Source organism: Phyllobates terribilis, unplaced genomic scaffold, assembly GCF_046119375.1.
Source record: "Phyllobates terribilis strain yellow unplaced genomic scaffold, ASM4611937v1 Scaffold_1__5_contigs__length_1240528914, whole genome shotgun sequence".
NCBI lineage: Eukaryota > Metazoa > Chordata > Amphibia > Anura > Dendrobatidae > Phyllobates > Phyllobates terribilis.
In genome coordinates, this window is record NW_027362761.1 from 38,715,198 (window position 1) to 38,729,334 (window position 14,137).

At 46.0% G+C, this 14,137-nt stretch overlaps 1 protein-coding gene across 2 annotated transcripts in view; it reads left to right on the forward strand.

Annotated features, from left to right (window-relative positions):
* The window catches only part of NCAN (neurocan), a 398,804-nt gene that overhangs the window by 352,304 nt on the left and 32,363 nt on the right, over positions 1-14,137 (forward strand). The window lies entirely within an intron of this gene.

Here is a 14,137-nt window from a genome sequence, read left to right on the forward strand (position 1 = left end):
ATCGTTATATTCACCATCTGCTCACCTCTTTGGCCCCTCCAGTACTCAACGCCACCATAAATCGTTATATTCACCGTCTACTCACCTCACCAGCCCCTCCAGTAGTCACCGCCACAGGAAATCGTTATATTCACCATCTGCTCACCTCTCCAGCCCCTCCAGTACTCACCGCCACTGGAAATTGTCATATTCACCATCTGCTCACCTCTTTGACCCCTCCAGTACTCATCGCCACCAGAAATCGTTATATTCACCAACTGCTCACCTCTTTGGCCCCTCCAGTACTCATCGCCACTGGAAATCGTCATATTCACCATCTGCTCACCTCTCCAGCCCTTCCAGTACTCATCGCCACCAGAAATCGTTATATTCACCGTCTACTCACCTCACCAGCCCCTCCAGTACTCACCGCCACAGGAAATCGTTATATTCACCATCTGCTCACCTCTCCAGCCCCTCCAGTACTCACCGCCACTGGAAATCGTCATATTCACCATCTGCTCACCTCTCCAGCCCCTCCAGTACTCATCGCCACCAGAAATCGCTATATTCACCATCTGCTCACCTCTTTGGCCCCTCCAGTACTCACCGCCACTGGAAATTGTCATATTCACCATCTGCTCACCTCTCCAGCCCCTCCAGTACTCATCGCCACCAGAAATCGTTATATTCACCATCTGCTCACCTCTCCAGCCCCTCCAGTACTCACCGCCACCAGAAATCGTTATATTCACCATCTGCTCACCTCTCCAGCCCCTCCAGTACTCACCGCCACCAGAAATCGTTATATTCACCATCTGCTCACCTCTCCAGCCCCTCCAGTACTCACCGCCACCAGAAATAGTTATTCCTCTTGAATTTATTCGCTCATCTCTATCTGATACTAAAAGACTGATGTCATGGGTCTAGTTTGACCCATGGAAAATCCTTCCTTATAAACTTTTTATCCATGGTAAAATAAACTGAAAAACATTGGAGCACTGGAGGAGATATAATAATAACGTTAGACTGTCCAGGTGCTACAACTAATCTCTCCTTAATGTGCTTTGTATTAAAAACTGGTGTGACAGTTACAAAGTTAATATTGTTGAAAGAAGACAAATTTCCATCAAGTTTAAGAGAGGGATGGGACAGGACAAAGAGAAAGGGCACAGGCACAACCACAATTCATGTTCCAGTCCGCACCAAAATAACTAATCTTTCCCTCCTAATCCCAATTGTCAATTCACTGATCAAAACATTCAAAAATGAAAGTCACACATTCATATAAGAATTTCTGTTATTTTATTCTAGCTCTTGCTCTAGTTGACATGGTCTATCTTAGTTTAACATGAGTGGACATTCATTTAAATGGCCATCATGTAAGATTACATTTTCCCTGCAGTGCATGAAGCTTCTGCGGTTGATATCAGCTGATGAACAGGGGTTTCTACCAGTATTAAAATGGACAGTTTCTTTAATTTTATATTATTCAAATCGTTCCTATGGGTTACATAGCACTCCAATATTCAGAGTAGACAAAAAAGAGGATAACATACTAACCCCTTGCAAATAATGTCCTTGATCAGATTTGAACCCAGGACCCCAGCCATGACACCCATATACAGTTATATGAAAAAGTTTGGGCACCCCTATTAATCTTAAGCTTAATGTTTTCTTAAAATTGGTGTTTTTGCAACAGCTATTTCAGTTTGACATATGTAATAACTGTTGGACACAGTAATGTTTCTGCTTTGAAATGAGGTTTATTGTACTAACAGAAAATGTGCAATCTGCATTCAAACAAAATTTGACAGGTGCATAAGTATGGGCACCTCACCAGAAAAGTGACATTAATATTTAGTAGATCCTCCTTTTGCAAAAATAACAGCCTCTAGTCGCTTCCTGTAGCTTTTAATGAGTTCCTGGATCCTGTATGAAGGTATTTTTGACCATTCCTCTTTACTAAACAATTCCAGTTCAGTTAAGTTTGATGGTCGCCGAGCATGGACAGCCCTCTTCAAATGATCCCACAGATGTTCAATGATATTCAGGTCTGGGGACTGGGATGGCCATTCCAGAACATTGTAATTGTTCTTCTGCATGAATGCCTGAGTAGATTTGGAGCGGTGTTTTGGATCATTGTCTTGCTGAAAGATCCATCCCCTGCGTAACTTCAACTATGTCACTGATTCTTGAACATTATTGTCAAGAATCTGCTGATACTGAGTGGAATTCATGCGTCCCTCAACTTTAACAAGATTCCCGGTGCCGGCATTGGCCACACAGCCCCAAAGCATGATGGAACCTCCACCAAATTTTACTGTGGGTAGCAAGTGTTTTTCTTGGAATGCTGTGTTTTTTTGCCGCCATGCATAACGCCTTTTTGTATGACTCAATCTTGGTTTCATCAGTCCACAGGACCTTCTTCCAAAAAGAAATTGGCTTCTCCAAATGTGCTTTTGCATACCTCAGCCGACTCTGTTTGTGGCGTGCTTGCAGAAACGGCTTCTTTCGCATCACTCTCCCATACAGCTTCTCCTTGTGCAAAGTGCGTTGTATAGTTGACCGATGCACAGTGACACCATCTGCTGCAAGTTGATGCTGCAGCTCTCTGGAGGTGGTCTGAGGATTGTCCTTGACTGATCTCACCATTCTTCTTCTCTGCCTTTCTGATGTTTTTCTTGGCCTGCCACTTCTGGCCTTAACAAGAACTGTCCCTGTGTTCTTCCATTTCCTTACTATGTTCCTCACAGTGGAAACTGACAGGTTAAATCTCTGAGACAGCTTTTTGTATCCTTCCCCTGAACAACTATGTTGAATAATCTTTGTTTTCAGATCATTTGAGAGTTGTTTTGAGGAGCCCATGATGCCACTCTTCAGAGGAGATTCAAACAGGAGAACAACTTGCAAGTGGCCACTTTAAGTAGCTTTTCTCATGATTGCATACACCTGACTATGAAGTTCAAAGCTCAATGAGGTTACAAAACCAAAAAAAGTGCTTTAGTAAGTCAGTAAAAAGTAGGTAGGAGTATTTAAAACAAGAAAATAATAAGGGTGCCCATACTTATGCACCTGTCAAATTTTGTTTGAATGCAGATTGCACATTTTCTGTTAGTACAATAAACCTCATTTCAAGGCAGAAACATTACTGTGTCCAACAGTTATTACATATATCAAACTGAAATAGCTGTTGCAAAAACACCAATTTTAAGAAAACATTAAGCTTAAGATTAATAGGGGTGCCCAAACTTTTTCATATAACTGTATATGGTGTGACTGTGTGATCTCACTGCTTTCAGCAGTGGTCTACTGAGTGTGTAATTCAAATTGTAAGGCTTTAAATCTATTAATGCTCTGTTCAGAATGAAAAGGAATTTCCTGCTGTGTCCATGTAGCCATGGTACTTCATGTATCCTTGTCTAATGAGATGTTATAATCGTCATCTTTTTATAGCTGGTATAGAATGTAGAATATTAAGAGACCTATTAATATGGAATTGTTCTATTGATTGGTGATTCAAAATTTGAGCCCCATTGACTTGACATCTAATCTAATTCCCAAATAAAAGAGTCGGTCAATTCTAAAATTAAAGGGGTTTTTCAATACTTTTGGCCTTTTTAGAAAATGTTGTGGCCACATTACCTAAAAAGCAATATAGCCTCCTACATACCTTTATTTCGATTTTGCTATGCTTTTGTGGTGCCCCTGAGGGTTCGGTCGCCACAGAGGTGTTGCATCTCAGCCAGAGATGTGGCATCTCACTCTCAGGTAAGGAAGGAGTACAGCTCAGGACCCTAACACCTGCATCCAACACACACCACTCCAGGCCAGCAGGAGGGGCAAGATGCCTCTGATGCTTGCTGAGCCCCTTTCCTGGCTGGAGTGGGGGGAACCCAGAGAGGAGGAACCACATAGTGGGTGTGGGTGGAGGACGTAGTTTAGGGGAGCACTTCAGAAGCTATATAAAATGGGAAGCCATCTTAAGGAGTTGAGTTCAGTCAGAGGAGGAGAAGTGAGGGAGCAGAGGCTTTGCAGGAGCTCTGCTCCAGAGGCGGGCCTAGCCAGTGAGGCCCAAGTCTGAGGAGAAGGAGAGAAGAGAGGAGAGGGAGCAGGAGAAAGGCTCCAGGAACCAAGAAAGGACCCTAGGGGTACGGGCCGTGCAGAAGGCCACCCGTACGCCCGCATCTGCCAGGCGGTGGAGGGGTCAGGCCATCTAAGGGGAACCGGTCCCTCAACTAGCGGAGGACTTTATGCCCAACTAGAAACCGGAGGCTGCAGAACTTTATGTCCTGTAGCCACAAGTCCACGCCAGTCTCACCGAGAAGGTAGCCATATAGGACCCAGGGGACGGAACAGACATCGCCCTCCAAGGCCCGCAGGTACCGGATTGGAGATACTAGGTGTGAGGTGCAGGGAAAAGGCCAGAGAGAGGACACAGAAGGGGGTCCTGCTAAGTACTGGGGGTAGACCGAACCCCTCCCTGAGTAAACACAGAACGACGAGGGAAGTTACATGGATCCCTGTAATCTGGACTGCAACAACTGTGAGTAAAGACCCTGGGACTGCACTTCCTTGTCTCTGTGTTTCTTGCTGCGCCATCAACCCCTGCACTACAACACCCAGCACAACCTGCAATATCTACGCTGCCCTGGAGCTAGCTCTTCCTGTGGAGAGCCACACCATTCTTGCTGCAGTAACATCAGCTTCAGAGGACTGCTCCGCAGCGGCGGCTCCCTTTAGCCGCATTCCACCGGTGGCGTCACAAACTTTATAAACTATAATCCCCTGTAAATAAACCCCCCTTTTATTGACCGCCCTGGGTCACGGACCGGGTCACCGCCACTGTGACATTCCCCCAGCATCTACCGTCCCGGCACCGGGTACCCCATGGCCCAGGGGGCGCGTCACTTTCTTTTTGTTTGCACTGCTAGTCTGCATCTCTTGCCTGCACTCAGTCTCTACAGTTACCAGTCACCCCAGCGCTGTTACTTTAGCATTGAGGCACTGAAATGAGTATGTGTAGCACCCCGAGGGCTCGGCTGCTACAGGGGTATTGCACCTCAGACCAGAGGTGTGGTATTCCACTCCCGGGTAAGGATGGAGTGTGAACCAGGACTCAGTAAGCTGCATGCACCACACACACCCCATTTCCGAGGGACAGCTCAACGGTGCTCCCACTAGACAGAAGTGCAGGCACGACAGCATCTGTTCCTGGCTGGAGTGGGGAGGGGGAGGAAAACCCAGTGGTGTAGGAGCAGATAGGGGTGGGTCTCTGGGCATAGGTAGGAGCCCATTGGTTGCTAGTCACCTGGGCTTGGGTGTTAGAAGGAGGTATATAAGGTGGGCACCATCTTAGGACAGTAGTCAGTGCAGTGCAGAGAAGAAGCTAAGAGTGAGAGGAGAAGACAGGAAGCAGAGCCCCTGCATGGGCTCTGCTCTGCAGGCAGGCCTTGTCAGGAGGCTGGAGCCTGAGAGAGAGAGAAAGGAGAATGAACAGAAAGGACAGTAAGAAAGGAAGCAAGGAACAGGAACACAGAGAAAGGCCCAGAGACACGAGGACAGAAGGAACCCCAAAGGCCCAGGAGACACAGGGTGAAGGGTTGGCAGAGCAGGGTACCGGAACCCAAATTGGTGGAGGCGACTAATCTTCAGCCAAAACCGGAGGTTGTGACCACATCTTGGTGCGACCCCTCACTACATCCACCAGGAAAGCATACCACATAGGGTCAGGGAAACCGGAGAGAGGTTTCGCCAACAGAAGGCCCGAGGAAGCTGGACAAAGGTGGGTCACTGGTGGGGACGGCTAGAGAAAGGAAAGGAAGGGAGTCCTGTGCCACGCTCTGGAATTGCCTGGGAGTTGGTCGAGCCACTTGCCTGGTGGACACAGCACGCCTTGGGCAGTCACCGCCGGTACCGAGGTGACTAGGACCAGTAAAGAACTGTGAGTAAAGCATTGGAAACTGCAACCACACGTCTCTGTGTTTCATTGCCGTACCAGCACCATTAGTACTGGGACGCTCACACCATCACTACCATCATCTACTCTAGCTGCCCTGAGGCAATACTTCTCCCGTGGGGAGTTATCCCATTCTTGGCTGTGCATATAACATCAGCCTCAGCGGTCTGCAGCGCAGCGGCGGTCCCCACTGACCGCAATCCACGGGTGGCGTAGTCGGACTCCTTATTATAACACCAATAGACTGCCACTGGTTTGACCACCCTGGGCACGGACCGGGTCGCCGCCACACGGAGACTACAACCCCCAGCATCCCACCAGCGATCCGGCTCCAGGTTCCCAGCGCAGGCCCAGGGGGCGCGTCAACTTTGGCGTAGTCTGCAGGATCGAGACCAACCCGCCACAAACAGGTATTGCGTGCCTGAAGAAAATTGTACATGTACCTGGAAAAGAAGTCACCCGCCATTTCCAGAAGTTTCCCGCCGTCCGGAGTCGTTTCCCGCCATCCGGAGCCGATTCCCGCCATCAGACGCCATATTGGGTCGTTTCCCGCCATCGGACGGCATCTTGGGTCGTTTCCCGCCATCCGCAGCCGCTTCCCGCCAGCGGACGCCATCATCGGGACGCCGCGCGGGAAGAAGAGGGGCGTGGACGCCGAAAGCGCGCAAGATCCGAAGCTCCGCCCCACGCACTGACGCTGTGTAAGGTCCTGGAAGGGAGAGGGAGCGACGCTGACGTCACAGGAGCGCGACGCAAGGTCCTCAACCCCGACGATCGACTGCGGACCCGCGGCCTACGGAGGAAGATCAACGCAAGGTAGGCCACGGTCCACCAGGGGGGAGGAGGACACCAGGAACGGAGAGCAAGATGGCGGACCGGCAGCAGACCAAGTTGCCCAGCATCGGCAGTGCCCCAGCCGTCGCGGGCCCCGACCAGCGCCAGGAGAAGACGCGTGATGCAAGAGCGGTCGCGGGAGCAGGTAAGAGGAGTCTCCCTGTCCCGAACGCTGCCAGCGTCAGCCTGCTCCCGGGCCCCCTGGTGGAGCCGCCGATCCCGGGCGCTGCAAACACCGACCTGCTCCAGACCCCGCAACAAGCCCTGCTGCCGAGCCCTCCAGCCCTGGTCACTGCCGCCACCAGCCCGCGCCCAGGCCCAAAGTCGCACCCTCTGACCCCGGGCGTCATTAACAGTGACCTTCTCCAGGCCCGGTCGCAAGGCCTGCTACACAAGGGCGCAAAGGGACTGTATGCCCTCCATGTCCACCATCTAACAGAGGAGGAACTGCGGTACCGCCCAGACATGGACTACCCTGAGGGCCCGGACGGGTCTGAAGAGTACAAGAAGGAAGCATCAGGAGGACACCGTTACCAGTGAACGGTAAATGGAACTGTATATAGTTACCCGTAAGGGTATAGAAACTGTTGCTGAGTGGAGTGTGGTCCCCGTTGGGACTGATATAGAACTGTGTAGATGTTACCCCCTATATCCCTTATCTGGCTGGGGACTGAGAACAGCCATCCCTTTTTCCTAATCTGGCTGGGGACTGAGAGCAGCCATTCCCCTAAGAAGAAAGAACACCTGGTCGCAAGTCGCACCACGGCCAGAACTCAAGAATGTGTTTTTGGAAAAAAAAAAAAATGTTTTACTTAAGAATGTCTTATACTGAAAAAGTTTAATTTGCTGCTAAAAGAGCCTATAGTATTTTCCGTGTATGAAGAAAGTCTTATAATGTTTATACTAGTAACGTTGGAAAGAAAAGAGTACCTCCCATAAAGGGATGAGTGAAAAGTTAATGTCTTATATATGAATGCATTCTAAAAATTTGTATGTTTTCAAATTGTTTTGTTCTCTTCCAGCCCGAGGACGTGCTGTGATTTACCAGGGGGGAATGTAGCACCCCGAGGGCTCGGCTGCTACAGGGGTATTGCACCTCAGACCAGAGGTGTGGTATTCCACTCCCGGGTAAGGATGGAGTGTGAACCAGGACTCAGTAAGCTGCATGCACCACACACACCCCATTTCCGAGGGACAGCTCAACGGTGCTCCCACTAGACAGAAGTGCAGGCACGACAGCATCTGTTCCTGGCTGGAGTGGGGAGGGGGAGGAAAACCCAGTGGTGTAGGAGCAGATAGGGGTGGGTCTCTGGGCATAGGTAGGAGCCCATTGGTTGCTAGTCACCTGGGCTTGGGTGTTAGAAGGAGGTATATAAGGTGGGCACCATCTTAGGACAGTAGTCAGTGCAGTGCAGAGAAGAAGCTAAGAGTGAGAGGAGAAGACAGGAAGCAGAGCCCCTGCATGGGCTCTGCTCTGCAGGCAGGCCTTGTCAGGAGGCTGGAGCCTGAGAGAGAGAGAAAGGAGAATGAACAGAAAGGACAGTAAGAAAGGAAGCAAGGAACAGGAACACAGAGAAAGGCCCAGAGACACGAGGACAGAAGGAACCCCAAAGGCCCAGGAGACACAGGGTGAAGGGTTGGCAGAGCAGGGTACCGGAACCCAAATTGGTGGAGGCGACTAATCTTCAGCCAAAACCGGAGGTTGTGACCACATCTTGGTGCGACCCCTCACTACATCCACCAGGAAAGCATACCACATAGGGTCAGGGAAACCGGAGAGAGGTTTCGCCAACAGAAGGCCCGAGGAAGCTGGGCAAAGGTGGGTCACTGGTGGGGACGGCTAGAGAAAGGAAAGGAAGGGAGTCCTGTGCCACGCTCTGGAATTGCCTGGGAGTTGGTCGAGCCCCTTGCCTGGTGGACACAGCACGCCTTGGGCAGTCACCGCCGGTACCGAGGTGACTAGGACCAGTAAAGAACTGTGAGTAAAGCATTGGAAACTGCAACCACACGTCTCTGTGTTTCATCGCCGTACCAGCACCATTAGTACTGGGACGCTCACACCATCACTACCATCATCTACTCTAGCTGCCCTGAGGCAATACTTCTCCCGTGGGGAGTTATCCCATTCTTGGCTGTGCATATAACATCAGCCTCAGCGGTCTGCAGCGCAGCGGCGGTCCCCACTGACCGCAATCCACGGGTGGCGTAGTCGGACACTTATTATAACACCAATAGACTGCCACTGGTTTGACCACCCTGGGCACGGACCGGGTCGCCGCCACACGGAGACTACAACCCCCAGCATCCCACCAGCGATCCGGCTCCGGGTTCCCAGCGCAGGCCCAGGTGGCGCGTCATATGCACGGAGTCCACAGAGGTATGTAAGTAAGTTTGAGCTTTTTTCAGCAGACAATGTGTGTGACATCAGCCAGAAGGGAGGACAGGCATTGGAATGGACACTGAGGAAAAGTACAGGCTGCATGACTTGACTCGCATTGTGAACCCTAAAACCCTGGCATTTTGGTGTACTAGCTACAGTGCCTTTTTTAAGAGTACTGTTGATATAGGCTTCTTTTTATGTTCCTGGAAAATTGCTTCAAAAGAAATGTGTACCTCCTGTCTATAAACGGTTTTTATATAGTCTTTCAACCAATTATTTTTTTTTATTATTTCCTACTATCGTAATTGTGCTCCTAGTTTTTTCCCATGGTTATGGTACATTTGTGACCATTGATGCTACATTTATAGCAGAAAAGTAAAAGGCAGTAAAATGCAAACTGTTGCCTGATAATCACCCTTATATCTTGTAGAAAATACATGCGTTAAGTATTTCTGTGCTTTGGGGAACTGGCTGTTTAATAGACCTCTGTGATTTTGCTAATTGCGTACAAATAGTCTTCTGCGAGATCAGGGGAAATCTGTGTTCCTCTTCCATTTCCCTACAGTATATCCAAAAGACAAAGAGTGCATAAAGATAAAACAAAAATCCCATGAGGTCATGTTCAAGCCAATAAAAATCATATGACTATACAAAGCTTCTTCAATGAGAAGTCATTTATTATTGATGCATCAAAACACGTTATTGTTATTGTTTATTAGCCACTTCAAGGGAGCTAATTAGAAAACCAGCTCAGTATAAAATAGGTTACATTACAATAACGTTATACTGTGTAGAAGCAAATAGATGCTATCTAAATGCATACTTCTCGGGTGTGAGAAGCTAAAGCCAAGGAACAATTAGTATGAGTTACAAGACTGCCATTCTAATAATTGTGAAAAGACAATAATAATAAATATAATAATTTCTAATCCTATGGCATATTAGATGTTCCATAGCTTTAAGGTCCTGCTAATCCAATTAGTTAGCAGGCTATTTCATTCCCAGCAGTGAGGCATAGATCAGGACGGGCCGTAGTGGAACAATCGGCAGAGCGTCTATGTAGCTCCTGGTGACCAGATATATGGAAGGTCCAAGTCCCTGATGTAAGGTGATTTCTATTACATGTGATGTTGCTTTTGCTTTCACTGCCTTAATTAGCAGAAAGTATGGCAGGCAGGGGAAGCAGGTCAATTGCCGGGAGCCCAAACAGTTCAGGGGCCAACCAACAAAGTTTCTGTCATTTCATTCCTGCTTAATGCAGCATTGCCAACATATAACCATTCCGTGATTAGTAAAATGTGGATACTACTTTTATGCTAATGAAGTAGCATCCTGGATTAATTATTGCTAGTTTAGAAATTGTACTTAACGTTAATTGAAAGCGAGGAAATTATATTTATATATGTCTTACAGTATTGTGTATGGAGGATAAATGATTATTGCTGTACTGCAAGGTGAATGACTGCCTCTAACTCATTCAATCTCACTAATATATTTATGACCTTCATAAAATAATACATTTTGACAGCGGCATCGTTCTCTGTGGTTGGTTAATTTCTTAAAAGATCTGGGATTTGGGCCATGTCGCCACTCCTCACATTTCACCAGCCAACTTGCTAAACTAATATGAGATGTTTTCTATCTGATCCTGTGTTCCCATGTAATGCTTTAGATAGACCTGAAAATACTGAACAGTCAGCAGTTGGGAATCCTATTGAATTAATGTTTAACCTCCCAGTGTTTATATACACATAAAGGGGTTGTCTTCTACTAGGACAACCCCTTCTCATTCTGAATGTTTGCCCCCATTAAAATAAAAACATTTATACTCACCTCCCATGCCGGCGCCGTTCCAGCATTGTCGGTACTCTCGTTCCCAGTCTCCGGTGCTGTTGTTATGTCACATGAGCCCGGCCCCCAATCAGCGCTGGCGTCACTGTCCTCTCCTTCGGACGTATAAGTAATCAAGAAGAAGTCAGAGCTGCGCCTGGCTGCTTACTTCCTCTTGATTACTTATAGGTCCAAAGGCGGGAACAGTGATGCCAGCGCTGATTGGGGGCCGGGCTCATGTGACATAACAACCTCGGGAACGCGAGTACCGACATCGCTGGAAAAGTGCGGAACGGAAGGGGAGTATAAGTGTTTTTATTTTAACGGGGTGAAAACATTCAGATTAAGAAAAGGTTAAACCCCCTTAAATATTAATTTGATACTGATGTCATTATGCAAAGATCTTAACAGCGGAGCGGCAGAGGTTCATGGTGAGTTTGGGGGATAAAGTTTACTGTTTTTCAATTTTGGGAATTTCTGCGTGATTTTGGTTGTCCATAAGAACTCTTTAGATCAGTTTGACATCCAGTGAAATTATGTAATAAACAACTTGATCCCCACAAATGTCCATTCACAGTGAATTGATAGGTATATTTTAAACCTGCTTCAGAAAGTGTATTACACAGTAGATCACAAGGAAGGACAATAGTGTCATCAGCTATTACTCTACAATACTAGATGACCAGCAACCAAGTTCAATCCCACCAATTCACTAAGGTCTGGATATTACACAGCTGAGTATTCACACACTGAACAAAATGTCACTACAGAGCCTCTTATTAATATCCTTAGCCTCTCTGATTTATAAAATATTGTGGAATATGTTATAGAAATGCACTTATTGTTAATATTTATTGCATTTTGATGTACACCTTTGTCATGGAGTGCCAAAGTCACTATGCTGTACACTTGCTGGGCTCTACTTGTACTGGCTTTAATTGCAAGTTGTTAATGGGTTTCCAGAGGCATGACCTTATAGATTGCTACCCATTATAGTAGTAATCAAGCACTTAAAGTCTTCAAGCTGTAGTGGGATCAATGAAATAAAAAAAAGAAAAATTAACTTTGATAAAATTACATTTAAAAAGTCTACATTTCCTGACTACTGGCATCATGATAATACGTAGAATAACGTTAACTTGTAAAGTTATGACTTTAGGAATGCCCTGACACAAAAACTACATTTTTTCCCCATAAAACATGCTTTTATTGGGTAAAAGTACTAAACCCTAAAGAAATCTATACATATTTGGTATCAATATATCGACACTGACTTAAAGAAGAACTCCCACCAAAATGTTTATCCTATTAATATATTGCAATTATCAGATTGCATGGCACTGTGTACTTTATATTCTGCTAATTCTTCTTTTTTTCATTAGGTCTATGATATCACAAGATAAAAAAACTAACTAGCTGAATCTTTCTAAGCTCTATGTAGAAACAGGAGGTCAATTTTACCTGCATCACTCTTAAGTCATTACAAAAGTTCCTGACAGGGGGAGGAGGGAGCAGCTGGGTCAGGAGTTGAAGAGGGGGATGATTTCTGTAGGCACAAGACACTTCTTGTTTCTACATAGAGAAAATAGAAGAATTAGCTGGGTAGAAAGGCAAAATGAGCAATTATAAGTACACACTGCTATATAATATGATGACTGCAATATATAAAGAGGATAAAAACTCTGATGGGAGGAGGGCTTCTTTAAAGAATTATATTATCATGGTATTTTTACCCAATGTAAACAGCGTAGAACAAAAAGTAGAAACAATGGCAGCTTTCTACATTTTTTGTCTCCCACAAAAAAGACCATCATACACCTACATTAATAGCAAAAGTAAAAAATGAAGGCTCTTGAAATGCGACTATAAAAAAGTAAAAAAAAGAGCCCTGTGTGAATGGAGCAGAGGTCGATCATGCACACTGCTTTTCCATTCATTCTTAATGGGACCACCATAGATGACCGAGCTCTGCGCTCAGCTGGTCTTTGGCACTCCCATAAAAATGAATTGAGCGGTAATGTGCATGATTGAGTAAATTCCGGACTTGAGAATACCCCTTTATGACTTTTGTATCACTGATGTTTTTGAGCGTTGCAATATTTCTTAGCTACTGCACCCCTTACAGGTGTATAAATATACTCTGAACTTTGAAAATTATCTATCTAAACTAAAATATAAGTCTGTATGTTATTGTTAGAACAAAAAAATCCAACATCAGCAGTGCTATAGTTTCATTTTTTTAAAACTGTTGGATAGGTTTAGTCAACTCCGTGAATTAAGAAAAGAAGGAAAATGAGTTGGAGTATTGTGATTTGTCTAAATGTACTGAAAATAGTCTGTTCCACTTGATAATTTATGAGTGTGCCAGACTCAGATCAATAATGAAACAAGGGGGTAGTGGATGGGAATGTAAATGGGTTCACATGAGCTTATGCTAAGAGAACACAGTTCTGTCTAGCTCTATAACAATATTACTGCTATTCATTGCTCTAATATATATATATACAGTCATGGCCAAAAGTATTGAGAATGAGACAAATAGTAATTTTTCCAAAGTTTACTGCTTCATTTTTTGTAATGGCAATTTGCATATACTCCTGAATGTCAAAGAGTGATCAGCTTAACAGCAATTACTGTACTTGCAAAGTCAATATTTGCCCAGAAAATGAACTTTACCCCCAAAACACATTTCAACATCATTGCAGTCCTGCCTTAAAAGGAGCAGCTAACATCGCTTTAGTGATTGATCCATTAACACAGGTGTGGATGAGGACAGGGCTGGCGATCAATCAGTCATGATTTAGTAAGAATGACATCACTGGACACTTTAAAAGGAGGCTGGTTCTTGGTATCATTGTTTCTCTTCAGTTAACCATGGTTATCTCTAAAGAAACACTTGCAGCCATCATTGCACTGCACAAAAATGGCCTAACAGGGAAGAGTATCGCAGCTACAAAGATTGTACCTCAGTCAACAATCTATCGCATCATCAAGAACTTCAAGGAGAGAGCTTCCATTGTTGTCAAAAAGGCTCCAGGGCGCCCAAGAAAGACCAGCAAGCACCAGGACCGTATCTTAAAACTGTTTCAGCTGCGGGATCGGACTACCAGCAGTGCCGAGCTTGCTCAGGAATGGCAGCAGGCTGGTGTGAGTGC